The sequence below is a fragment of the Ursus americanus genome, chromosome 27 (assembly GCF_024610735.1).
Source record: "Ursus americanus isolate L20-20 chromosome 27, mUrsAme1.1.p, whole genome shotgun sequence".
Lineage (NCBI taxonomy): Eukaryota > Metazoa > Chordata > Mammalia > Carnivora > Ursidae > Ursus > Ursus americanus.
The window spans coordinates 2,781,399-2,807,250 of NC_142153.1; positions in this window are offsets into that span (position 1 = coordinate 2,781,399).

Sequence of the window (25,852 nt, forward strand, 5' to 3'; positions counted from 1 at the left end):
CCCTAGGTCGGTACCCGAAGGGCCCATCCAAGGGGCTTGGCGCCCCAACGCTGGGGATTGGGAACCTCCGAACCCCAGCGCTGCTCTCACCCTGCAGCGCCGCGCCACCCGGGCCGCTAGGGGCGCCGCCAGTCATTCAGGCTCGAGAACGGGTAGGGCCCTCCGAGCCCCTGGCGAGCTTCGAAGGCCGCCTGCGCCAAAACACTTGGGCCCGCGCTCCCATTCACCAGCACCCTCCCCTGGGCTCGCACCCCCCCTCGCCACGCCGCCCATGGATCCTGCCTGCCGGCCTCCTCGGGGCTAATCCTAACCCTAGGTCGTCCCCCAAGGGGCTCATCCCAAGGGGCCTGGCACCGCAATGCCAGGGATTGGGGACCCCCGCCCCAGCGCTGGACTCACCCTCCGCCCCACCGCCACCCGGGCCTTTATTGGCGCCGCTGGTCATTCAGGGCGGGAGAATGTGCAGGGCACACCGAGCCCCTGGCGCATTTCGAAGGCCTCCGCGCCAAACTCTTGGGCCCCCGCTCCCACTCCTCAACGCCCTCAGCTCGGCCTGCCCCTCCGCTCGCTGCACATCCAGCAGATCGGCCTTGCAGGCCTCCTGGCGGCTAACCCTAACTCTAGGTGGGCTCCTTAGGGGCCCCTCGCAAGGGGCCTGGCGCCCCAACGCTTGGGATTGGGGACCCGAGCCCCAGCGCTGAACTCACCCTCCCCCCCACCTCCACCCGGGCCGTTATTGGCGCCGCCTGTCATCAGGGCGGCAGAAGGGGCAGGGCCCTCTGAGCCCCCAGCGACCTTGGAAGGCCCCAGGCGCCAAAATGTTTGGGCCCAGGCTCCTGCTCGCCAGCGCCCTCACTCCGCCCGCCCCTCCACTCGCCGCACAGCCGGCATTTTGGGCCTGCCGGCATCCTGCTTGCTAACCCTAACCCTAGGTCCGTCCCCGAGAGGCCCCTGACAAGGGGCCCGGGGATGCAACGCTGGGGATTGGGGACCCCAGTGCCCCACGGCCGGACTAACACTGTTGCCCCTCCACCACCTGGGCCACTAGGGGCGCTGCCGCTCATTCCCGGCGGGAGAAGGGGCAGGGCCCTCCAAGCCCCCTTCCACATTCGATGGCCCCCTGCCCCAAAGCGCTTGGGCCCACGTTCCCACTAGTCAGCGCCCTCACCTCAACCCGCCCCTCCGCTCGAAACACAGCAGCCGGATCGGACCTGCCGGCCTCCTGGGGGCTAACCCTAACCCTAGGTCGGTTCCCGAGGGGCCCCTCCCAAGGGGCCTTGCGCCGCCATGCCCGGGATCCTGGACGTCCTAGCCCCAGGGCCGGACTCACCCTGCAGCCACCCGCCACCCGGGCCGCTAGGAGCGCCGCCGGTCATTCAGGCGGGAGAAGGGGCACGGTCCTACAAGCCCCTGACGACCTTCGAAGGCCGCCCCAGCGCCAAAACCTGTGGGCCCACGGTCCCGCTCGCCAGCTCCCTCCCCTGGCCCGCCGCAATGCGCGCTACACAGCCAGTGGATTGGGCCTGATGGCCTCCTGGGGGCTAAGGCTAACCCAAGGTGGGTCCCCCAGGGGCACATACGATGGTGCTTAGCGCCCCAACGCCAGGGATTGGGGTCCCGAGACCCAGCACTGGATTCACCGTGCAGCCCCCCACCCCTGGGCCGCTAGGGGGCCCGCCGGTTATTCAGGGGGGGAGAACGGGCAGGGCCCTCTGAGCCCCAAGCGACCTTCGGAGGCCCTCCCGCCAAAATGTTTGGGCCCAGGCTTCTGCTCGCCAGCGCCCTCACTCCGCCCGCCCCTCCACTCACAGCACAGCCGGCATTTCGGGCCTGCCGGCATCCTGCTTGCTAACCCTAACCCTAGGTCAGTCCCCGAGAGGCCCATCACAAGGGGCCTGGGGCTGCAACGCTGGGGATTGGGGACCCCTGAGACCCAGGGCCAAACTAACACTGCTGCCCCTCCACCACCTGGGCCACTAGGGGCGCTGCCGCTCATTCAGGGCAGGAGAACATACAGGGCCCTCCCAGCCCGCCACCCCCCGGACCCTCGATGCACCCGCTCCCCAAAGCGCTTGGGCCCACGCTCTCACTAGTCAGCGCCCTCACCTCAACCCGCCCCTCCGCTCGAAACACAGCAGGCGGATCGGACCTGCCCTACTCCTGGAGGCTAATCCTAACCCTAGGTCGGTCCCCGAAGGGCCCATCCAAGGGGCTTGGCGCCCCAACGCTGGGGATTGGGAACCTCCGAACCCGAGCGCTGGACTCACCCTGCAGCGCCCCGCCACCCGGGCCGCTAGGGGCGCCGCCAGTCATTCAGGCTCGAGAACGGGTAGGGTCCTCCGAGCCCCTGGCGAGCTGCGAAGGCCGCCTGCGCCAAAACACCTGGGCTCACGCTCCCACTCACCAGCGCCATCCCCTCGGCCCGCCCCCCCCCCTCGCCACAAGGCCCATGGATCCTGCCTGCCAGCCTCCTCGGGGCTAATCCTAACCCTACGTCGGCCCCCAAGGGGCTCCTCCCAAGAGGCCTGGCACCGCAATGCCAGGGATTGGGGACCTCCGCCCCAGCGCTGGACTCACCCTCCGCTCCACCGCCACCCGGGCCTTTATTGGCGCCGCTGGTCATTCAGGGCGGGAGAATGTGCAGGGCACACCGAGCCCCTGGCCCATTTCGAAGGCCCCCGCGCCAAACTCTTGGGCCCCCGCTCCCACTCCTCAACGCCCTCAGCTCGGCCTGCCCCTCCGCTCGCTGCACATCCAGCAGATCGGGCTTGCAGGCCTCCTGGGGGCTAACCCTAACTCTAGGTGGGCTCCTTAGGGGCGCCTCGCAAGGGGCATGGCGCCCCAACCCCTGGGATTGGGGACCCGAGACCCAGCGCTGGACTCACCCTCCGCCCCACCGCCACCCGGGCCGTTATTGGCGCCGCCTGTCATCAGGGCGGCAGAATGGGCAGGGCTCTCTGAGCCCCCAGCGACCTTGGAAGGCCCCAGGCGCCAAAATGTTTGGGCCCAGGCTCCTGCTCGCCAGAGCCCTCACTCCGCCCGCCCCTCCACTCGCCGCAGAGCCGGCATTTTGGGCCTGCTGGCATCCTGGTTGCTAATCCTAACCCTAGGTCAGTCCCCGAGAGGCCCCTGACAAGGGGCCCGGGGATGCAACGCTGGGGATTGGGGACCCCTGTGCCACAGGGACAGACTAACACTGCTGCCCCTCCACCACCTGGGCCACTAGGGGCGCTGCCGCTCATTCCCGGCCTGAGAAGGGGCAGGGCCCTCGAAGCCCCCTTCCACATTCGATGGCCCCCTGCCCCAAAGCGCTTGGGCCCACGTTCCCACTAGTCAGCGCCCTCACCTCAACCCGCCCCTCCGCTCGAAACACAGCAGCCGGATCGGACCTGCCGGCCTCCTGGGGGCTAACCCTAACCCTAGGTCGGTTCCCGAGGGGCCCCTCCCAAGGGGCCTTGCGCCGCCATGCCCGGGATCCTGGACGTCCTAGCCCCAGGGCCGGACTCACCCTGCAGCCACCCGCCACCCGGGCCGCTAGGAGTGCCGCCGGTCATTCAGGCCGGAGAAGGGGCAGGGTCCTACAAGCCCCTGACGACCTTCGAAGGCCGCCCCAGCGCCAAAACCTGTGGGCCTACGGTCCCGCTCGCCAGCTCCCTCCCCTGGCCCGCCGCAATGCGCGCTACACAGCCAGGGGATTGGGCCTGATGGCCTCCTGGGGGCTAAGCCTAACCCAAGGTGGGTCCCCCAGGGGCCCATCCGAAGGTGCTTGGCGCCCCAACGCCAGGGATTGGGGACCCGAGACCCAGCGCCGGATTCACCCTGCTGCCTCCCAACCATTGGCCGCTAGGGGGGCCGCCGGTTATTCAGGGGGGGAGAATGTGCAGGGCACACCGAGCCCCTGGCGCATTTCGAAGGCCCCCGCGCCAAACTCTTGGGCCCCCGCTCCCACTCCTCAACGCCCTCAGCTCGGCCTGCCCCTCCGCTCGCTGCACATCCAGCAGATCGGGCTTGCAGGCCTCCTGGGGGCTAACCCTAACTCTAGGTGGGCTCTTAGGGGCCCCTCGCAAGGGGCCTGGCGCCCCAACGCCTGGGATTGGGGACCCGAGACCCAGCGCTGGACTCACCCTCCGCCCCACCGCCAACCGGGCCGTTATTGGCGCCGCCTGTCATCAGGGCGGCAAAATGGGCAGGGCTCTCTGAGCCCCCAGCGACCTTGGAATGCCCCAGGCGCCAAAATATTTGGGCCCAGGCTCCTGCTCGCCAGAGCCCTCACTCCGCCCACTCCTCCACTCGCCGCACAGCCGGCATTTTGGGCCTGCTGGCATCCTGCTTGCTAACCCTAACCCTAGGTCAGTCCCCGAGAGGCCCCTGACAAGGAGCCCGGGGATGCAACGCTGGGGATTGGGGACCCCTGTGCCACAGGGACAGACTAACACTGTTGCCCCTCCACCACCTGGGCCACTAGGGGCGCTGCTGCTCATTCCCGGCCGGAGAAGGGGCAGGGCCCTCCAAGCCCCCTTCCACATTCGATGGCCCCCTGCCCCAAAGCGCTTGGGCCCACGTTCCCACTAGTCAGCGTCCTCACCTCAACCCGCCCCTCGGCTCGAAACACAGCAGCCAGATCGGACCTGCCGGCCTCCTGGGGGCTAACCCTAACCCTAGGTCGGTTCCCGAGGGGCCCCTCCCAAGGGGCCTTGCGCCGCCATGCCCGGGATCCTGGACGTCCTAGCCCCAGGGAAGGACTCACCGTGCAGCCACCCGCCACCTGGGCCGCTAGGAGCGCCGCCGGTCATTCAGGCGGGAGAAGGGGCAGGGTCCTACAAGCCCCTGACGACCTTCGAAGGCCGCCCCAGCGCCAAAACCTGTGGGCCCACGGTCCCGCTCGCCAGCTCCCTCCCCTGGCCCGCCGCAATGCGCGCTACACAGCCAGGGGATTGGGCCTGATGGCCTCCTGGGGGCTAAGCCTAACCCAAGGTGGGTCCCCCAGGGGCCCATCCGAAGGTGCTTGGCGCCCCAACGCCAGGGATTGGGGACCCGAGACCCAGCGCGGGATTCACCCTGAAGCCCCCAACCCCTGGGCCGCTCGGGGACCCGCCGGTTATTCAGGGGGGGAGAACTGGCAGGGCCCTCTGAGCCCCCAGCGACCTTCGAAGGCCCCAGGCGCCAAAATGTTTGGGCCCAGGCTTCTGCTCGCCACGCCCTCACTCCGCCCGCCCCTCCACTCACAGCACAGCTGGCATTTCGGGCCTGCCGGCATCCTGCTTGCTAACCCTAACCCTAGGTCAGTCCCCGAGAGGCCCATAACCAGGGGCCTGGGGCTGCAACGCTGGGGATTGGGGACCCCTGAGACCCAGGGCCAAACTAACACTGCTGCCCCTCCACCACCTGGGCCACTAGGGGCGCTGCCGCTCATTCAGGGCAGGAGAACATGCAGGGCACTCCCAGCCTCCCACCAGCCCAGGACCCTCCATGCACCCGCTCCCCAAAGCGCTTGGGCCCACGCTCCCACTTGTCAGCGCCCTCACCTCAACCCGCCCCTCCGCTCGAAACACAGCAGGCGGATCGGACCTGCCATACTCCTGGAGGCTAATCCTAACCCTAGGTCGGTCCCTGAAGAGCCCACCCAAGGGGCTTAGCGCCCCAACGCTGGGGATTGGGAACCTCCGAACCCCAGCGCTGGACTCACCCTGCAGCCCCCCACCACCCGGGCCGCTAGGGGCGCCGCCAGTCATTCAGGCTCGAGAACGGGTAGGGCCCTCGGAGCCCCTGGCGAGTTTCGAAGGCCGCCTGAGCCAAAACACCTGGGCTCACGCTCCCACTCACCAGCGCCATCCCCTCGGCCCGCCCCTACCCTCGCCACGCCGCCCATGGATCCTGCCTGCCGGCCTCCTCGGGGCTAATCCTAACCCTAGGTCGTCCCCCAAGGGGCTCATCCCAAGGGGCCTGGCACCGCAATGCCAGGGATTGGGGACCCCCGCCCCAGCGCTGGACTCACCCTCCGCCCCACCGCCACCCGGGCCTTTATTGGCGCCGCTGGTCATTCAGGGCGGGAGAATGTGCAGGGCACACCGAGCCCCTGGCGCATTTCGAAGGCCTCCGCGCCAAACTCTTGGGCCCCCGCTCCCACTCCTCAACGCCCTCAGCTCGGCCTGCCCCTCCGCTCGCTGCACATCCAGCAGATCGGCCTTGCAGGCCTCCTGGCGGCTAACCCTAACTCTAGGTGGGCTCCTTAGGGGCCCCTCGCAAGGGGCCTGGCGCCCCAACGCTTGGGATTGGGGACCCGAGCCCCAGCGCTGAACTCACCCTCCCCCCCACCTCCACCCGGGCCGTTATTGGCGCCGCCTGTCATCAGGGCGGCAGAAGGGGCAGGGCCCTCTGAGCCCCCAGCGACCTTGGAAGGCCCCAGGCGCCAAAATGTTTGGGCCCAGGCTCCTGCTCGCCAGCGCCCTCACTCCGCCCGCCCCTCCACTCGCCGCACAGCCGGCATTTTGGGCCTGCCGGCATCCTGCTTGCTAACCCTAACCCTAGGTCCGTCCCCGAGAGGCCCCTGACAAGGGGCCCGGGGATGCAACGCTGGGGATTGGGGACCCCAGTGCCCCACGGCCAGACTAACACTGTTGCCCCTCCACCACCTGGGCCACTAGGGGCGCTGCCGCTCATTCCCGGCGGGAGAAGGGGCAGGGACCTCCAAGCCCCCTTCCACATTCGATGGCCCCCTGCCCCAAAGCGCTTGGGCCCACGTTCCCACTAGTCAGCGCCCTCACCTCAACCCGCCCCTCCGCTCGAAACACAGCAGCCGGATCGGACCTGCCGGCCTCCTGGGGGCTAACCCTAACCCTAGGTCGGTTCCCGAGGGGCCCCTCCCAAGGTGCCTTGCGCCGCCATGCCCGGGATCCTGGACGTCCTAGCCCCAGGGCCGGACTCACCCTGCAGCCACCCGCCACCCGGGCCGCTAGGAGCGCCGCCGGTCATTCAGGCGGGAGAAGGGGCACGGTCCTACAAGCCCCTGACGACCTTCGAAGGCCGCCCCAGCGCCAAAACCTGTGGGCCCACGGTCCCGCTCGCCAGCTCCCTCCCCTGGCCCGCCGCAATGCGCGCTACACAGCCAGTGGATTGGGCCTGATGGCCTCCTGGGGGCTAAGGCTAACCCAAGGTGGGTCCCCCAGGGGCACATACGATGGTGCTTGGCGCCCCAACGCCAGGGATTGGGGACCCGAGACCCAGCACTGGATTCACCGTGCAGCCCCCCACCCCTGGGCCGCTAGGGGGCCCGCCGGTTATTCAGGGGGGGAGAACGGGCAGGGCCCTCTGAGCCCCAAGCGACCTTCGAAGGCCCTCCCGCCAAAATGTTTGGGCCCAGGCTTCTGCTCGCCAGCGCCCTCACTCCGCCCGCCCCTCCACTCACAGCACAGCCGGCATTTCGGGCCTGCCGGCATCCTGCTTGCTAACCCTAACCCTAGGTCAGTCCCCGAGAGGCCCATCACAAGGGGCCTGGGGCTGCAACGCTGGGGATTGGGGACCCCTGAGACCCAGGGCCAAACTAACACTGCTGCCCCTCCACCACCTGGGCCACTAGGGGCGCTGCCGCTCATTCAGGGCAGGAGAACATACAGGGCCCTCCCAGCCCCCCACCCCCGGACCCTCGATGCACCCGCTCCCCAAAGCGCTTGGGCCCACGCTCTCACTAGTCAGCGCCCTCACCTCAACCCGCCCCTCCGCTCGAAACACAGCAGGCGGATCGGACCTGCCCTACTCCTGGAGGCTAATCCTAACCCTAGGTCGGTCCCCGAAGGGCCCATCCAAGGGGCTTGGCGCCCCAACGCTGGGGATTGGGAACCTCCGAACCCGAGCGCTGGACTCACCCTGCAGCGCCCCGCCACCCGGGCCGCTAGGGGCGCCGCCAGTCATTCAGGCTCGAGAACGGGTAGGGCCCTCCAAGCCCCTGGCGAGCTTCGAAGGCCGCCTGCGCCAAAACACTTGGGCCCTCGCTCCCACTCACCAGCGCCCTCCCCTCGGCTCGCCCCCCCCTCGCCACACCGCCCATGGATCCTGCCTGCCGGCCTCCTCGGGGCTAATCCTAACCCTAGGTCGGCCCCCAAGGGGCTCCTCCCAAGAGGCCTGGCACCGCAATGCCAGGGATTGGGGACCCCCGCCCCAGCGCTGGACTCACCCTCCACCCCACCGCCACCCGGGCCTTTATTGGCGCCGCTGGTCATTCAGGGCGGGAGAATGTGCAGGGCACACCGAGCCCCTGGCGCATTTCGAAGGCCCCCGCGCCAAACTCTTGGGCCCCCGCTCCCACTCATCAACGACCTCAGCTCGGCCTGCCCCTCCGCTCGCTGCACATCCAGCAGATCGGGCTTGCAGGCCTCCTGGGGGCTAACCCTAACTCTAGGTGGGCTCCTTAGGGGCTCCTCGCAAGGGGCCTGGCGCCCCAACGCTTCGGATTGGGGACCCGAGCCCCATCGCTGGACTCACCCTCCGCCCCACCGCCACCCGGGCCGTTATTGGCGCCGCCTGTCATCAGGGCGGCAGAACGGGCAGGGCCCTCTGAGCCCCCAGCGACCTTGGAAGGCCCCAGGCGCCAAAATGTTTGGGCCCAGGCTCCTGCTCGCCAGCGCCCTCACTCCGCCCGTCCCTCCACTCGCCGCACAGCCGGCATTTTGGGCCTGCCGGCATCCTGCTTGCTAACCCTAACCCTAGGTCAGTCCGTGAGAGGCCCCTGACAAGGGGCCTGGGGATGCAACGCTGGGGATTGGGGACCCCAGTGCCCCAGGGTCGGACTAACACTGTTGCCCCTCCACCACCTGGGCCACTAGGGGCGCTGCCGCTCATTCCCGGCGGGAGAAGGGGCAGGGCCCTCCAAGCCCCCTTCCACATTCGATGGCCCCCTGCCCCAAAGCGCTTGGGCCCACGTTCCCACTAGTCAGCGCCCTCACCTCAACCCGCCCCTCCGCTCGAAACACAGCAGGCGAATCGGACCTGCCGGCCTCCTGGGGGCTAATCCTAACCCTAGGTCGGTTCCCGAGGGACGCCTCCCAAGGGGCCTTGCGCCGCCATGCCCGGGATCCTGGACGTCCTAGCCCCAGGGCCGGACTCACCCTGCAGCCACCCGCCACCCGGGCCGCTAGGAGCGCCGCCGGTCATTCAGGCGGGAGAAGGGGCAGGGTCCTACAAGCCCCTGACGACCTTCGAAGGCCGCCCCAGCGCCAAAACCTGTGGGCCCACGGTCCCTCTCGCCAGCTCCCTCCCCTGGCCCGCCGCAATGCGCGCTACACAGCCAGGGGATTGGGCCTGATGGCCTCCTGGGGGCTAAGCCTAACCCAAGGTGGGTCCCCCAGGGGCCCATCCGAAGGTGCTTGGCGCCCCAACGCCAGGGATTGGGGACCCGAGACCCAGCGCCGGATTCACCCTGCTGCCCCCCACCCCTGGGCCGCTAGGGGGGCCGCCAGTTATTCAGTGGGGGAGAACGGGCAGGGCCCTCTGAGCCCCCAGCGACCTTCGAAGGCCCCCGCGCCAAAATGTTTGGGCCCAGGCTTCTGCTCGCCAGCGCCCTCACTCCGCCCGCCCCTCCACTCACAGCACAGCCGGCATTTCGGGCCTGCCGGCATCCTGCTTGCTAACCCTAACCCTAGGTCAGTCCCCGAGAGGCCCATAACAAGGGGCCTGGGGCTGCAACGCTGGGGATTGGGGACCCATGAGACCCAGGGCCAAACTAACACTGCTGCCCCTCCACCACCTGGGCCACTAGGGGCGCTGCCGCTCATTCAGGGCAGGAGAACATGCAGGGCACTCCCAGCCTCCCCCCCTCCCCCGGACCCTCGATGCACAGGCTACCCAAAGTGCTTGGGCCCACGCTCTCACTAGTCAGCGCCCTCACCTCAACCCGCCCCTCCGCTCGAAACACAGCAGGCGGATCGGCCTGCCGTACTCCTGGAGGCTAATCCTAACCCTAGGTCGGTCCCCGAAGGGCCCATCCAAGGGGCTTGGCGCCCCAACGCTGGGGATTGGGAACCTCCGAACCCCAGCGCTGGACTCACCCTGCAGCCCCCCACCACCCGGACCGCTAGGGGCGCCCCCAGTCATTCAGGCTCGACAACGGGTAGGGTCCTCCGAGCCCCTGGCGAGCTGCGAAGGCCGCCTGCGCCAAAACACCTGGGCTCACGCTCCCACTCACCAGCGCCATCCCCTCGGCCCGACCCCCCCTCGCCACAAGGCCCAAGGATCCTGCATGCCAGCCTCCTCGGGGCTAATCCTAACCCTACGTCGGCCCCCAAGGGGCTCCTCCCAAGAGGCCTGGCACCGCAATGCCAGGGATTGGGGACCCCGCCCCAGCGCTGGACTCACCCTCCGCTCCACCGCCACCCGGGCCTTTATTGGCGCCGCTGGTCATTCAGGGCGGGAGAATGTGCAGGGCACACCGAGCCCCTGGCGCATTTCGAAGGCCCCCGCGCCAAACTCTTGGGCCCCCGCTCCCACTCCTCAACGCCCTCAGCTCGGCCTGCCCCTCCGCTCGCTGCACATCCAGCAGATCGGGCTTGCAGGCCTCCTGGGGGCTAACCCTAACTCTAGGTGGGCTCCTTAGGGGCGCCTCGCAAGGGGCATGGCGCCCCAACCCCTGGGATTGGGGACCCGAGACCCAGCGCTGGACTCACCCTCCGCCCCACCGCCACCCGGGCCGTTATTGGCGCCGCCTGTCATCAGGGCGGCAGAATGGGCAGGGCTCTCTGAGCCCCCAGCGACCTTGGAAGGCCCCAGGCGCCAAAATGTTTGGGCCCAGGCTCCTGCTCGCCAGAGCCCTCACTCCGCCCGCCCCTCCACTCGCCGCAGAGCCGGCATTTTGGGCCTGCTGGCATCCTGGTTGCTAATCCTAACCCTAGGTCAGTCCCCGAGAGGCCCCTGACAAGGGGCCCGGGGATGCAACGCTGGGGATTGGGGACCCCTGTGCCACAGGGACAGACTAACACTGCTGCCCCTCCACCACCTGGGCCACTAGGGGCGCTGCCGCTCATTCCCGGCCTGAGAAGGGGCAGGGCCCTCCAAGCCCCCTTCCACATTCGATGGCCCCCTGCCCCAAAGCGCTTGGGCCCACGTTCCCACTAGTCAGCGCCCTCACCTCAACCCGCCCCTCCGCTCGAAACACAGCAGCCAGATCGGACCTGCCGGCCTCCTGGGGGCTAACCCTAACCCTAGGTCGGTTCCCGAGGGGCCCCTCCCAAGGGGCCTTGCGCCGCCATGCCCGGGATCCTGGACGTCCTAGCCCCAGGGCCGGACTCACCCTGCAGCCACCCGCCACCCGGGCCGCTAGGAGTGCCGCCGGTCATTCAGGCCGGAGAAGGGGCAGGGTCCTACAAGCCCCTGACGACCTTCGAAGGCCGCCCCAGCGCCAAAACCTGTGGGCCCACGGTCCCGCTCGCCAGCTCCCTCCCCTGGCCCGCCGCAATGCGCGCTACACAGCCAGGGGATTGGGCCTGATGGCCTCCTGGGGGCTAAGCCTAACCCAAGGTGGGTCCCCCAGGGGCCCATCCGAAGGTGCTTGGCGCCCCAACGCCAGGGATTGGGGACCCGAGACCCAGCGCCGGATTCACCCTGCTGCCTCCCAACCATTGGCCGCTAGGGGGGCCGCCGGTTATTCAGGGGGGGAGAATGTGCAGGGCACACCGAGCCCCTGGCGCATTTCGAAGGCCCCCGCGCCAAACTCTTGGGCCCCCGCTCCCACTCCTCAACGCCCTCAGCTCGGCCTGCCCCTCTGCTCGCTGCACATCCAGCAGATCGGGCTTGCAGGCCTCCTGGGGGCTAACCCTAACTCTAGGTGGGCTCTTAGGGGCCCCTCGCAAGGGGCCTGGCGCCCCAACGCCTGGGATTGGGGACCCGAGACCCAGCGCTGGACTCACCCTCCGCCCCACCGCCAACCGGGCCGTTATTGGCGCCGCCTGTCATCAGGGCGGCAAAATGGGCAGGGCTCTCTGAGCCCCCAGCGACCTTGGAATGCCCCAGGCGCCAAAATCTTTGGGCCCAGGCTCCTGCTCGCCAGAGCCCTCACTCCGCCCACACCTCCACTCGCCGCACAGCCGGCATTTTGGGCCTGCTGGCATCCTGCTTGCTAACCCTAACCCTAGGTCAGTCCCCGAGAGGCCCCTGACAAGGAGCCCGGGGATGCAACGCTGGGGATTGGGGACCCCTGTGCCACAGGGACAGACTAACACTGTTGCCCCTCCACCACCTGGGCCACTAGGGGCGCTGCTGCTCATTCCCGGCCGGAGAAGGGGCAGGGCCCTCCAAGCCCCCTTCCACATTCGATGGCCCCCTGCCCCAAAGCGCTTGGGCCCACGTTCCCACTAGTCAGCGTCCTCACCTCAACCCGCCCCTCGGCTCGAAACACAGCAGCCAGATCGGACCTGCCGGCCTCCTGGGGGCTAACCCTAACCCTAGGTCGGTTCCCGAGGGGCCCCTCCCAAGGGGCCTTGCGCCGCCATGCCCGGGATCCTGGACGTCCTAGCCCCAGGGAAGGACTCACCGTGCAGCCACCCGCCACCTGGGCCGCTAGGAGCGCCGCCGGTCATTCAGGCGGGAGAAGGGGCAGGGTCCTACAAGCCCCTGACGACCTTCGAAGGCCGCCCCAGCGGCAAAACCTGTGGGCCCACGGTCCCGCTCGCCAGCTCCCTCCCCTGGCCCGCCGCAATGCGCGCTACACAGCCAGGGGATTGGGCCTGATGGCCTCCTGGGGGCTAAGCCTAACCCAAGGTGGGTCCCCCAGGGGCCCATCCGAAGGTGCTTGGCGCCCCAACGCCAGGGATTGGGGACCCGAGACCCAGCGCGGGATTCACCCTGAAGCCCCCAACCCCTGGGCCGCTCGGGGACCCGCCGGTTATTCAGGGGGGGAGAACTGGCAGGGCCCTCTGAGCCCCCAGCGACCCTCGAAGGCCCCAGGCGCCAAAATGTTTGGGCCCAGGCTTCTGCTCGCCACGCCCTCACTCCGCCCGCCCCTCCACTCACAGCACAGCCGGCATTTCGGGCCTGCCGGCATCCTGCTTGCTAACCCTAACCCTAGGTCAGTCCCCGAGAGGCCCATAACCAGGGGCCTGGGGCTGCAACGCTGGGGATTGGGGACCCCTGAGACCCAGGGCCAAACTAACACTGCTGCCCCTCCACCACCTGGGCCACTAGGGGCGCTGCCGCTCATTCAGGGCAGGAGAACATGCAGGGCACTCCCAGCCTCCCACCAGCCCAGGACCCTCCATGCACCCGCTCCCCAAAGCGCTTGGGCCCACGCTCCCACTTGTCAGCGCCCTCACCTCAACCCGCCCCTCCGCTCGAAACACAGCAGGCGGATCGGACCTGCCATACTCCTGGAGGCTAATCCTAACCCTAGGTCGGTCCCTGAAGAGCCCACCCAAGGGGCTTAGCGCCCCAACGCTGGGGATTGGGAACCTCCGAACCCCAGCGCTGGACTCACCCTGCAGCCCCCCACCACCCAGGCCGCTAGGGGCGCCGCCAGTCATTCAGGCTCGAGAACGGGTAGGGCCCTCGGAGCCCCTGGCGAGTTTCGAAGGCCGCCTGAGCCAAAACACCTGGGCTCACGCTCCCACTCACCAGCGCCATCCCCTCGGCCCGCCCCTACCCTCGCCACACCGCCCATGGATCCTGCCTGCCGGCCTCCTCGGGGCTAATCCTAACCCTAGGTCGGCCCCCAAGGGGCTCCTCCCAAGGGGCCTGGCACCGCAATGCCAGGGATTGGGGACCCCCGCCCCAGCGCTGGACTCACCCTCCGCCCCACCGCCACCCGGGCCTTTATTGGTGCCGCTGGTCATTCAGGGCGGGAGAATGTGCAGGGCACACCGAGCCCCTGGCGCATTTCGAAGGTCCCCAAGCCAAAATCTTGGGCCCCCGCTCCCACTCCTCAACGCCCTCAGCTCGGCCTGCCCCTCCGCTCGCTACACATCCAGCAGATCGGGCTTGCAGGCCTCCCGGGGTCTAACCCTAACTCTAGGTGGGCTCCTTAGGGGCCCCTCGCAAGGGGCCTGGAGCCCCAACGCCTGGGATTGGGGACCCGAGCCCCAGCGCTGGACTCACCCTCCGCCCCACCGCCACCCGGGCCCTTATTGGCGCCGCCTGTCATCAGGGCGGCAGAACCGGCAGGGCCCTCTGAGCCCCCAGCGACCTTGGAAGGCCCCAGGCGCCAAAATGTTTGGGCCCAGGCTCCTGCTCGCCAGAGCCCTCACTCCGCCCGCCCCTCCACTCGCCGCACAGCCGGCATTTTGGGCCTGCCGGCATCCTGCTTGCTAACCCTAACCCTAGGTCAGTCCCCGAGAGGCCCCTGACAAGGGGCCCGGGGATGCAACGCTGGGGATTGGGGACCCCAGTGCCCCAGGGCCAGACTAACACTGCTGCCCCTCCACCACCTGGGCCACTAGGGGCGCTGCCGCTCATTCCCGGCGGGAGAAGGGGCAGGGCCCTCCAAGCCCCCTTCCACATTCGATGGCCCCCTGCCCCAAAGCGCTTGGGCCCACGTTCCCACTAGTCAGCGCCCTCACCTCAACCCGCCCCTCCGCTCGAAACACAGCAGGCGGATCGGACCTGCCGGCCTCCTGGGGGCTAACCCTAACCCTAGGTCGGTTCCCGAGGGGCCCCTCCCAAGGGGCCTTGCGCCGCCGTGCCCGGAATCCTGGACGTCCTAGCCCCAGGGCCGGACTCACCCTGCAGCCACCCGCCACCCGGGCCGCTAGGAGCGCCGCCGGTCATTCAGGCGGGAGAAGGGGCAGGGTCCTACAAGCCCCTGACGACCTTCGAAGGCCGCCCCTGCGCCAAAACCTGTGGGCCCACGGTCCGGCTCGCCAGCTCCCTCCCCTGGCCCGCCGCAATGCGCGCTACACAGCCAGGGGATTGGGCCTGATGGCCTCCTGGGGGCTAAGCCTAACCCAAGGTGGGTCCCCCAGGGGCCCATCCGAAGGTGCTTGGCGCCCCAACGCCAGGGATTGGGGACCCGAGACCCAGCGCCGGATTCACCCTGCAGCCCCCAACCCCTGGACCGCTAGGGGGGCCGCCGGTTATTCAGTGGGGGAGAACGGGCAGGGCCCTCTGAGCCCCCAGCGACCTTCGAAGGCCCTCCCGCCAAAATGTTTGGGCCCAGGCTTCTGCTCGCCAGCGCCCTCACTCCGCCCGCCCCTCCACTCACAGCACAGCCGGCATTTCGGGCTTGCCGGCATCCTGCTTGCTAACCCTCACCCTAGGTCAGTCCCCGAGAGGCCCATAACCAGGGGCCTGGGGCTGCAACGCTGGGGATTGGGGACCCCTGAGACCCAGGGCCAAACTAACACTGCTGCCCCTCCACCACCTGGGCCACTAGGGGCGCTGCCGCTCATTCAGGGCAGGAGAACATACAGGGCCCTCCCAGCCCCCCCCTGGGACCCTCGATGCACCCGCTCCCCAAAGCGCTTGGGCCCACGCTCTCACTAGTCAGCGCCCTCACCTCAACCCGCCCCTCCGCTCGAAACACAGCAGGCGGATCGGACCTGCCCTACTCCTGGAGGCTAATCCTAACCCTAGGTCGGTACCCGAAGGGCCCATCCAAGGGGCTTGGCGCCCCAACGCTGGGGATTGGGAACCTCCGAACCCCAGCGCTGCTCTCACCCTGCAGCGCCGCGCCACCCGGGCCGCTAGGGGCGCCGCCAGTCATTCAGGCTCGAGAACGGGTAGGGCCCTCCGAGCCCCTGGCGAGCTTCGAAGGCCGCCTGCGCCAAAACACTTGGGCCCATGCTCCCATTCACCAGCACCCTCCCCTGGGCTCGCACCCCCCCTCGCCACGCCGCCCATGGATCCTGCCTGCCGGCCTCCTCGGGGCTAATCCTAACCCTAGGTCGTCCCCCAAGGGGCTCATCCCAAGGGGCCTGGCACCGCAATGCCAGGGATTGGGGACCCCCGCCCCAGCGCTGGACTCACCCTCCGCCCCACCGCCACCCGGGCCTTTATTGGCGCCGCTGGTCATTCAGGGCGGGAGAATGTGCAGGGCACACCGAGCCCCTGGCGCATTTCGAAGGCCTCCGCGCCAAACTCTTGGGCCCCCGCTCCCACTCCTCAACGCCCTCAGCTCGGCCTGCCCCTCCGCTCGCTGCACATCCAGCAGATCGGCCTTGCAGGCCTCCTGGCGGCTAACCCTAACTCTAGGTGGGCTCCTTAGGGGCCCCTCGCAAGGGGCCTGGCGCCCCAACGCTTGGGATTGGGGACCCGAGCCCCAGCGCTGAACTCACCCTCCCCCCCACCTCCACCCGGGCCGTTATTGGCGCCGCCTGTCATCAGGGCGGCAGAAGGGGCAGGGCCCTCTGAGCCCCCAGCGACCTTGGAAGGCCCCAGGCGCCAAAATGTTTGGGCCCAGGCTCCTGCTCGCCAGCGCCCTCACTCCGCCCGCCCCTCCACTCGCCGCACAGCCGGCATTTTGGGCCTGCCGGCATCCTGCTTGCTAACCCTAACCCTAGGTCCGTCCCCGAGAGGCCCCTGACAAGGGGCCCGGGGATGCAACGCTGGGGATTGGGGACCCCAGTGCCCCACGGCCGGACTAACACTGTTGCCCCTCCACCACCTGGGCCACTAGGGGCGCTGCCGCTCATTCCCGGCGGGAGAAGGGGCAGGGCCCTCCAAGCCCCCTTCCACATTCGATGGCCCCCTGCCCCAAAGCGCTTGGGCCCACGTTCCCACTAGTCAGCGCCCTCACCTCAACCCGCCCCTCCGCTCGAAACACAGCAGCCGGATCGGACCTGCCGGCCTCCTGGGGGCTAACCCTAACCCTAGGTCGGTTCCCGAGGGGCCCCTCCCAAGGGGCCTTGCGCCGCCATGCCCGGGATCCTGGACGTCCTAGCCCCAGGGCCGGACTCACCCTGCAGCCACCCGCCACCCGGGCCGCTAGGAGTGCCGCCGGTCATTCAGGCCGGAGAAGGGGCAGGGTCCTACAAGCCCCTGACGACCTTCGAAGGCCGCCCCAGCGCCAAAACCTGTGGGCCCACGGTCCCGCTCGCCAGCTCCCTCCCCTGGCCCGCCGCAATGCGCGCTACACAGCCAGGGGATTGGGCCTGATGGCCTCCTGGGGGCTAAGCCTAACCCAAGGTGGGTCCCCCAGGGGCCCATCCGAAGGTGCTTGGCGCCCCAACGCCAGGGATTGGGGACCCGAGACCCAGCGCCGGATTCACCCTGCTGCCTCCCAACCATTGGCCGCTAGGGGGGCCGCCGGTTATTCAGGGGGGGAGAATGTGCAGGGCACACCGAGCCCCTGGCGCATTTCGAAGGCCCCGCGCCAAACTCTTGGGCCCCCGCTCCCACTCCTCAACGCCCTCAGCTCGGCCTGCCCCTCCGCTCGCTGCACATCCAGCAGATCGGGCTTGCAGGCCTCCTGGGGGCTAACCCTAACTCTAGGTGGGCTCTTAGGGGCCCCTCGCAAGGGGCCTGGCGCCCCAACGCCTGGGATTGGGGACCCGAGACCCAGCGCTGGACTCACCCTCCGCCCCACCGCCAACCGGGCCGTTATTGGCGCCGCCTGTCATCAGGGCGGCAAAATGGGCAGGGCTCTCTGAGCCCCCAGCGACCTTGGAATGCCCCAGGCGCCAAAATCTTTGGGCCCAGGCTCCTGCTCGCCAGAGCCCTCACTCCGCCCACACCTCCACTCGCCGCACAGCCGGCATTTTGGGCCTGCTGGCATCCTGCTTGCTAACCCTAACCCTAGGTCAGTCCCCGAGAGGCCCCTGACAAGGAGCCCGGGGATGCAACGCTGGGGATTGGGGACCCCTGTGCCACAGGGACAGACTAACACTGTTGCCCCTCCACCACCTGGGCCACTAGGGGCGCTGCTGCTCATTCCCGGCCGGAGAAGGGGCAGGGCCCTCCAAGCCCCCTTCCACATTCGATGGCCCCCTGCCCCAAAGCGCTTGGGCCCACGTTCCCACTAGTCAGCGTCCTCACCTCAACCCGCCACTCGGCTCGAAACACAGCAGCCAGATCGGACCTGCCGGCCTCCTGGGGGCTAACCCTAACCCTAGGTCGGTTCCCGAGGGGCCCCTCCCAAGGGGCCTTGCGCCGCCATGCCCGGGATCCTGGACGTCCTAGCCCCAGGGAAGGACTCACCGTGCAGCCACCCGCCACCTGGGCCGCTAGGAGCGCCGCCGGTCATTCAGGCGGGAGAAGGGGCAGGGTCCTACAAGCCCCTGACGACCTTCGAAGGCCGCCCCAGCGGCAAAACCTGTGGGCCCACGGTCCCGCTCGCCAGCTCCCTCCCCTGGCCCGCCGCAATGCGCGCTACACAGCCAGGGGATTGGGCCTGATGGCCTCCTGGGGGCTAAGCCTAACCCAAGGTGGGTCCCCCAGGGGCCCATCCGAAGGTGCTTGGCGCCCCAACGCCAGGGATTGGGGACCCGAGACCCAGCGCGGGATTCACCCTGAAGCCCCCAACCCCTGGGCCGCTCGGGGACCCGCCGGTTATTCAGGGGGGGAGAACTGGCAGGGCCCTCTGAGCCCCCAGCGACCCTCGAAGGCCCCAGGCGCCAAAATGTTTGGGCCCAGGCTTCTGCTCGCCACGCCCTCACTCCGCCCGCCCCTCCACTCACAGCACAGCCGGCATTTCGGGCCTGCCGGCATCCTGCTTGCTAACCCTAACCCTAGGTCAGTCCCCGAGAGGCCCATAACCAGGGGCCTGGGGCTGCAACGCTGGGGATTGGGGACCCCTGAGACCCAGGGCCAAACTAACACTGCTGCCCCTCCACCACCTGGGCCACTAGGGGCGCTGCCGCTCATTCAGGGCAGGAGAACATGCAGGGCACTCCCAGCCTCCCACCAGCCCAGGACCCTCCATGCACCCGCTCCCCAAAGCGCTTGGGCCCACGCTCCCACTTGTCAGCGCCCTCACCTCAACCCGCCCCTCCGCTCGAAACACAGCAGGCGGATCGGACCTGCCATACTCCTGGAGGCTAATCCTAACCCTAGGTCGGTCCCTGAAGAGCCCACCCAAGGGGCTTAGCGCCCCAACGCTGGGGATTGGGAACCTCCGAACCCCAGCGCTGGACTCACCCTGCAGCCCCCCACCACCCGGGCCGCTAGGGGCGCCGCCAGTCATTCAGGCTCGAGAACGGGTAGGGCCCTCGGAGCCCCTGGCGAGTTTCGAAGGCCGCCTGAGCCAAAACACCTGGGCTCACGCTCCCACTCACCAGCGCCATCCCCTCGGCCCGCCCCTACCCTCGCCACACCGCCCATGGATCCTGCCTGCCGGCCTCCTCGGGGCTAATCCTAACCCTAGGTCGGCCCCCAAGGGGCTCCTCCCAAGGGGCCTGGCACCGCAATGCCAGGGATTGGGGACCCCCGCCCCAGCGCTGGACTCACCCTCCGCCCCACCGCCACCCGGGCCTTTATTGGTGCCGCTGGTCATTCAGGGCGGGAGAATGTGCAGGGCACACCGAGCCCCTGGCGCATTTCGAAGGTCCCCAAGCCAAAATCTTGGGCCCCCGCTCCCACTCCTCAACGCCCTCAGCTCGGCCTGCCCCTCCGCTCGCTACACATCCAGCAGATCGGGCTTGCAGGCCTCCCGGGGTCTAACCCTAACTCTAGGTGGGCTCCTTAGGGGCCCCTCGCAAGGGGCCTGGAGCCCCAACGCCTGGGATTGGGGACCCGAGCCCCAGCGCTGGACTCAACCTCCGCCCCACCGCCACCCGGGCCCTTATTGGCGCCGCCTGTCATCAGGGCGGCAGAACCGGCAGGGCCCTCTGAGCCCCCAGCGACCTTGGAAGGCCCCAGGCGCCAAAATGTTTGGGCCCAGGCTCCTGCTCGCCAGAGCCCTCACTCCGCCCGCCCCTCCACTCGCCGCACAGCCGGCATTTTGGGCCTGCCGGCATCCTGCTTGCTAACCCTAACCCTAGGTCAGTCCCCGAGAGGCCCCTGACAAGGGGCCCGGGGATGCAACGCTGGGGATTGGGGACCCCAGTGCCCCAGGGCCAGACTAACACTGCTGCCCCTCCACCACCTGGGCCACTAGGGGCGCTGCCGCTCATTCCCGGCGGGAGAAGGGGCAGGGCCCTCCAAGCCCCCTTCCACATTCGATGGCCCCCTGCCCCAAAGCGCTTGGGCCCACGTTCCCACTAGTCAGCGCCCTCACCTCAACCCGCCCCTCCGCTCGAAACACAGCAGGCGGATCGGACCTGCCGGCCTCCTGGGGGCTAACCCTAACCCTAGGTCGGTTCCCGAGGGGCCCCTCCCAAGGGGCCTTGCGCCGCCGTGCCCGGAATCCTGGACGTCCTAGCCCCAGGGCCGGACTCACCCTGCAGCCACCCGCCACCCGGGCCGCTAGGAGCGCCGCCGGTCATTCAGGCGGGAGAAGGGGCAGGGTCCTACAAGCCCCTGACGACCTTCGAAGGCCGCCCCTGCGCCAAAACCTGTGGGCCCACGGTCCGGCTCGCCAGCTCCCTCCCCTGGCCCGCCGCAATGCGCGCTACACAGCCAGGGGATTGGGCCTGATGGCCTCCTGGGGGCTAAGCCTAACCCAAGGTGGGTCCCCCAGGGGCCCATCCGAAGGTGCTTGGCGCCCCAACGCCAGGGATTGGGGACCCGAGACCCAGCGCCGGATTCACCCTGCAGCCCCCAACCCCTGGACCGCTAGGGGGGCCGCCGGTTATTCAGTGGGGGAGAACGGGCAGGGCCCTCTGAGCCCCCAGCGACCTTCGAAGGCCCTCCCGCCAAAATGTTTGGGCCCAGGCTTCTGCTCGCCAGCGCCCTCACTCCGCCCGCCCCTCCACTCACAGCACAGCCGGCATTTCGGGCTTGCCGGCATCCTGCTTGCTAACCCTCACCCTAGGTCAGTCCCCGAGAGGCCCATAACCAGGGGCCTGGGGCTGCAACGCTGGGGATTGGGGACCCCTGAGACCCAGGGCCAAACTAACACTGCTGCCCCTCCACCACCTGGGCCACTAGGGGCGCTGCCGCTCATTCAGGGCAGGAGAACATACAGGGCCCTCCCAGCCCCCCCCTGGGACCCTCGATGCACCCGCTCCCCAAAGCGCTTGGGCCCACGCTCTCACTAGTCAGCGCCCTCACCTCAACCCGCCCCTCCGCTCGAAACACAGCAGGCGGATCGGACCTGCCCTACTCCTGGAGGCTAATCCTAACCCTAGGTCGGTACCCGAAGGGCCCATCCAAGGGGCTTGGCGCCCCAACGCTGGGGATTGGGAACCTCCGAACCCCAGCGCTGCTCTCACCCTGCAGCGCCGCGCCACCCGGGCCGCTAGGGGCGCCGCCAGTCATTCAGGCTCGAGAACGGGTAGGGCCCTCCGAGCCCCTGGCGAGCTTCGAAGGCCGCCTGCGCCAAAACACTTGGGCCCATGCTCCCATTCACCAGCACCCTCCCCTGGGCTCGCACCCCCCCTCGCCACGCCGCCCATGGATCCTGCCTGCCGGCCTCCTCGGGGCTAATCCTAACCCTAGGTCGTCCCCCAAGGGGCTCATCCCAAGGGGCCTGGCACCGCAATGCCAGGGATTGGGGACCCCCGCCCCAGCGCTGGACTCACCCTCCGCCCCACCGCCACCCGGGCCTTTATTGGCGCCGCTGGTCATTCAGGGCGGGAGAATGTGCAGGGCACACCGAGCCCCTGGCGCATTTCGAAGGCCTCCGCGCCAAACTCTTGGGCCCCCGCTCCCACTCCTCAACGCCCTCAGCTCGGCCTGCCCCTCCGCTCGCTGCACATCCAGCAGATCGGCCTTGCAGGCCTCCTGGCGGCTAACCCTAACTCTAGGTGGGCTCCTTAGGGGCCCCTCGCAAGGGGCCTGGCGCCCCAACGCTTGGGATTGGGGACCCGAGCCCCAGCGCTGAACTCACCCTCCCCCCCACCTCCACCCGGGCCGTTATTGGCGCCGCCTGTCATCAGGGCGGCAGAAGGGGCAGGGCCCTCTGAGCCCCCAGCGACCTTGGAAGGCCCCAGGCGCCAAAATGTTTGGGCCCAGGCTCCTGCTCGCCAGCGCCCTCACTCCGCCCGCCCCTCCACTCGCCGCACAGCCGGCATTTTGGGCCTGCCGGCATCCTGCTTGCTAACCCTAACCCTAGGTCCGTCCCCGAGAGGCCCCTGACAAGGGGCCCGGGGATGCAACGCTGGGGATTGGGGACCCCAGTGCCCCACGGCCGGACTAACACTGTTGCCCCTCCACCACCTGGGCCACTAGGGGCGCTGCCGCTCATTCCCGGCGGGAGAAGGGGCAGGGCCCTCCAAGCCCCCTTCCACATTCGATGGCCCCCTGCCCCAAAGCGCTTGGGCCCACGTTCCCACTAGTCAGCGCCCTCACCTCAACCCGCCCCTCCGCTCGAAACACAGCAGCCGGATCGGACCTGCCGGCCTCCTGGGGGCTAACCCTAACCCTAGGTCGGTTCCCGAGGGGCCCCTCCCAAGGTGCCTTGCGCCGCCATGCCCGGGATCCTGGACGTCCTAGCCCCAGGGCCGGACTCACCCTGCAGCCACCCGCCACCCGGGCCGCTAGGAGCGCCGCCGGTCATTCAGGCGGGAGAAGGGGCACGGTCCTACAAGCCCCTGACGACCTTCGAAGGCCGCCCCAGCGCCAAAACCTGTGGGCCCACGGTCCCGCTCGCCAGCTCCCTCCCCTGGCCCGCCGCAATGCGCGCTACACAGCCAGTGGATTGGGCCTGATGGCCTCCTGGGGGCTAAGGCTAACCCAAGGTGGGTCCCCCAGGGGCACATACGATGGTGCTTGGCGCCCCAACGCCAGGGATTGGGGACCCGAGACCCAGCACTGGATTCACCGTGCAGCCCCCCACCCCTGGGCCGCTAGGGGGCCCGCCGGTTATTCAGGGGGGGAGAACGGGCAGGGCCCTCTGAGCCCCAAGCGACCTTCGAAGGCCCTCCCGCCAAAATGTTTGGGCCCAGGCTTCTGCTCGCCAGCGCCCTCACTCCGCCCGCCCCTCCACTCACAGCACAGCCGGCATTTCGGGCCTGCCGGCATCCTGCTTGCTAACCCTAACCCTAGGTCAGTCCCCGAGAGGCCCATCACAAGGGGCCTGGGGCTGCAACGCTGGGGATTGGGGACCCCTGAGACCCAGGGCCAAACTAACACTGCTGCCCCTCCACCACCTGGGCCACTAGGGGCGCTGCCGCTCATTCAGGGCAGGAGAACATACAGGGCCCTCCCAGCCCCCCACCCCCGGACCCTCGATGCACCCGCTCCCCAAAGCGCTTGGGCCCACGCTCTCACTAGTCAGCGCCCTCACCTCAACCCGCCCCTCCGCTCGAAACACAGCAGGCGGATCGGACCTGCCCTACTCCTGGAGGCTAATCCTAACCCTAGGTCGGTCCCCGAAGGGCCCATCCAAGGGGCTTGGCGCCCCAACGCTGGGGATTGGGAACCTCCGAACCCGAGCGCTGGACTCACCCTGCAGCGCCCCGCCACCCGGGCCGCTAGGGGCGCCGCCAGTCATTCAGGCTCGAGAACGGGTAGGGCCCTCCGAGCCCCTGGCGAGCTTCGAAGGCCGCCTGCGCCAAAACACTTGGGCCCTCGCTCCCACTCACCAGCGCCCTCCCCTCGGCTCGCCCCCCCCTCGCCACACCGCCCATGGATCCTGCCTGCCGGCCTCCTCGGGGCTAATCCTAACCCTAGGTCGGCCCCCAAGGGGCTCCTCCCAAGAGGCCTGGCACCGCAATGCCAGGGATTGGGGACCCCCGCCCCAGCGCTGGACTCACCCTCCACCCCACCGCCACCCGGGCCTTTATTGGCGCCGCTGGTCATTCAGGGCGGGAGAATGTGCAGGGCACACCGAGCCCCTGGCGCATTTCGAAGGCCCCCGCGCCAAACTCTTGGGCCCCCCGCTCCCACTCATCAACGACCTCAGCTCGGCCTGCCCCTCCGCTCGCTGCACATCCAGCAGATCGGGCTTGCAGGCCTCCTGGGGGCTAACCCTAACTCTAGGTGGGCTCCTTAGGGGCTCCTCGCAAGGGGCCTGGCGCCCCAACGCTTCGGATTGGGGACCCGAGCCCCAGCGCTGGACTCACCCTCCGCCCCACCGCCACCCGGGCCGTTATTGGCGCCGCCTGTCATCAGGGCGGCAGAACGGGCAGGGCCCTCTGAGCCCCCAGCGACCTTGGAAGGCCCCAGGCGCCAAAATGTTTGGGCCCAGGCTCCTGCTCGCCAGCGCCCTCACTCCGCCCGTCCCTCCACTCGCCGCACAGCCGGCATTTTGGGCCTGCAGGCATCCTGCTTGCTAACCCTAACCCTAGGTCAGTCCGTGAGAGGCCCCTGACAAGGGGCCTGGGGATGCAACGCTGGGGATTGGGGACCCCAGTGCCCCAGGGTCCGACTAACACTGTTGCCCCTCCACCACCTGGGCCACTAGGGGCGCTGCCGCTCATTCCCGGCGGGAGAAGGGGCAGGGCCCTCCAAGCCCCCTTCCACATTCGATGGCCCCCTGCCCCAAAGCGCTTGGGCCCACGTTCCCACTAGTCAGCGCCCTCACCTCAACCCGCCCCTCCGCTCGAAACACAGCAGCCGGATCGGACCTGCCGGCCTCCTGGGGGCTAACCCTAACCCTAGGTCGGTTCCCGAGGGGCCCCTCCCAAGGGGCCTTGCGCCGCCATGCCCGGGATCCTGGACGTCCTAGCCCCAGGGCCGGACTCACCCTGCAGCCACCCGCCACCCGGGCCGCTAGGAGCGCTGCCGGTCATTCAGGCGGGAGAAGGGGCAGGGTCCTACAAGCCCCTGACGACCTTCGAAGGCCGCCCCAGCGCCAAAACCTGTGGGCCCACGGTCCCGCTCGCCAGCTCCCTCCCCTGGCCCGCCGCAATGCGCGCTACACAGCCAGGGGATTGGGCCTGATGGCCTCCTGGGGGCTAAGCCTAACCCAAGGTGGGTCCCCCAGGGGCCCATCGGAAGGTGCTTGGCGCCCCAACGCCAGGGATTGGGGACCCGAGACCCAGCGCCGGATTCACCCTGCTGCCCCCCACCCCTGGGCCGCTAGGGGGGCCGCCGGTTATTCAGTGGGGGAGAATGGGCAGGGCCCTCTGAGCACCCAGCGACCTTCGAAGGCCCCCGCGCCAAAATGTTTGGGCCCAGGCTTCTGCTCGCCAGCGCCCTCACTCCGCCCGCCCCTCCACTCACAGCACAGCCGGCATTTCGGGCCTGCCGGCATCCTGCTTGCTAACCCTAACCCTAGGTCAGTCCCCGAGAGGCCCATCACAAGGGGCCTGGGGCTGCAACGCTGGGGATTGGGGACCCCTGAGACCCAGGGCCAAACTAACACTGCTGCCCCTCCACCACCTGGGCCACTAGGGGCGCTGCCGCTCATTCAGGGCAGGAGAACTTGCAGGGCACTCTCAGCCTCCCCCCCTCCCCCGGACCCTCGATGCACAGGCTACCCAAAGTGCTTGGGCCCACGCTCTCACTAGTCAGCGCCCTCACCTCAACCCGCCCCTCCGCTCGAAACACAGCAGGCGGATCGGCCTGCCGTACTCCTGGAGGCTAATCCTAACCCTAGGTCGGTCCCCGAAGGGCCCATCCAAGGGGTTTGGCGCCCCAACGCTGGGGATTGGGAACCTCCGAACCCCAGCGCTGGACTCACCCTGCAGCCCCCCACCACCCGGACCGCTAGGGGCGCCCCCAGTCATTCAGGCTCGAGAACGGGTAGGGTCCTCCGAGCCCCTGGCGAGCTGCGAAGGCCGCCTGCGCCAAAACACCTGGGCTCACGCTCCCACTCACCAGCGCCATTCCCTCGGCCCGCCCCCCCCTCTCCACACCGCCCATGGATCCTGCCTGCCGGCCTCCTTGGGGCTAATCCTAACCCTACGTCGGCCCCCAAGGGGCTCCTCCCAAGAGGCCTGGCACCGCAATGCCAGGG